General features: G+C 42.4%; 1 non-coding gene across 1 annotated transcript; it reads right to left on the bottom strand.

Moving 5' to 3' along the window:
• Nucleotides 1-377: 377 nt before the first annotated feature.
• On the bottom strand, nt 378-485 carry LOC130971321 (small nucleolar RNA R71). Its single transcript, XR_009082546.1, has one exon. It is a non-coding gene; the product is annotated as a small nucleolar RNA R71 (small nucleolar RNA).
• Between the last annotated feature and the right edge of the window lie 1,161 nt (nt 486-1,646).

The raw sequence follows: 1,646 nt of genomic DNA, 5'->3' as shown, positions 1-1,646 counted from the left end.
ACAATGCAAGGAAGGTGCTGGGTGACTTTACTGCACCTACCCCCAACTTCTATGGGAGAAGCATCTCTATCCCTGCCATTAGAGCAAACAACTTTGAGCTTAAGCCTCAATTAGTTTCTCTAATGCAACAGAATTGCAAGTTCCATGGACTTCCAATGGAAGATCCTCATCAGTTTTTAGCTGAGTTCTTGCAAATCTGTGACACAGTCAAGACTAATGGGGTTGACCCTGAGGTCTATAGACTGATGCTATTCCCTTTTGCTGTAAGAGACAGAGCTAGAATATGGTTGGATTCTCAACCTAAAGAAAGCCTGGACTCTTGGGAAAAGATAGTCAATGCCTTCTTGGCAAAGTTCTTTCCACCACAAAGATGGAGTAAGCTTAGAGTGGAAGTCCAAACCTTCAGACAGAAGGATGGAGAATCCCTCTATGAAGCTTGGGAAAGATACAAACAATTAATCAGAAAATGTCCCTCAGACATGCTTTCTGAATGGAGCATCATAGGTATTTTCTATGATGGTCTCTCTGAACTATCCAAGATGTCTTTGGATAGCTCTGCTGGAGGATCTCTTCATCTGAAGAAGACGCCAGCAGAGGCTCAAGAGCTAATTGAAATGGTTGCAAATAACCAATTCATGTACACTTCTGAGAGAAATCCTGTGAACAGTGGGACAAGTCAGAAGAAAGGAGTTCTTGAGATTGATACTCTGAACGCCATTTTGGCTCAGAATAAAATATTGACTCAACAAGTCAATTTGATTTCTCAAAGTCTGTCTGGAATGCAAAATGCACCAAGCAGTACTAAGGATGCTTCATCTAAGGAAGAAGCCTATGATCCTGAGAACCCTTCAATGGAAGAGGTGAATTACCTAGGAGAATCCTATGGTAACACCTATAATTCTTCATGGAGAAATCACCCAAATTTCTCATGGAAGAATCAAGAGAAACCTCAACAAGGTTTCAACAACAACAATGGTGGAAGAAACAAGTTTAGCAATGGCAAGCCTTTTCCATCATCTTCTCAGCAACAGACAGAGAGTTCTAAGCAGAATACCTCTGACTTAGCAACAATGGTCTCTGATCTAATCAAAACCACTCAAAGTTTCATGAATGAAACAAGGTCCTCCATCAGAAATTTGGAAGGACAAGTGGGTCAGCTGAGCAAGAAAATTACTGAACTCCCTCCTAGTACTCTCCCAAGTAATACAGAAGAAAATCCAAAAGGAGAGTGCAAAGCCATAAACATGGCCGAATATGGAGAGGAAAGAGAGGAAGTGAACGCCACTGAGGAAGACATCAATGGGCGTGCACTGACCTCCATTGAGTTCCCCAATGAGGAACCATGGGAATCTGAGGCTCAAAATGAGACCATAGAGATTCCATACTTACTTCTGCCACTCATGAGCTCTGGTGAGTATTCTTCCTCTGAAGAGGATGAGTATGTCACTGAAGAGCAAGTTGCTAAATACCTTGGAGCAATCATGAAGCTAAATGACTAGTTATTTGGAAATGAGACTTGGGAAGATGAACCTCCCTTGCTCACCAAGGAACTGGATGACTTGTCTAGGCAGAAATTGCCTCAAAAGAGACAAGATCCTGGGAAGTGCATGGAAGAATCCATCATCCTTGGCAGACCCTTCCTAGCC

This window comes from Arachis stenosperma, chromosome 3 (assembly GCF_014773155.1).
Source record: "Arachis stenosperma cultivar V10309 chromosome 3, arast.V10309.gnm1.PFL2, whole genome shotgun sequence".
Classification (NCBI taxonomy): Eukaryota; Viridiplantae; Streptophyta; class Magnoliopsida; order Fabales; family Fabaceae; genus Arachis; species Arachis stenosperma.
The sequence above is the reverse complement of the archived record's forward strand: the minus strand, read 5'-3'. Positions and strand labels throughout refer to the sequence as shown.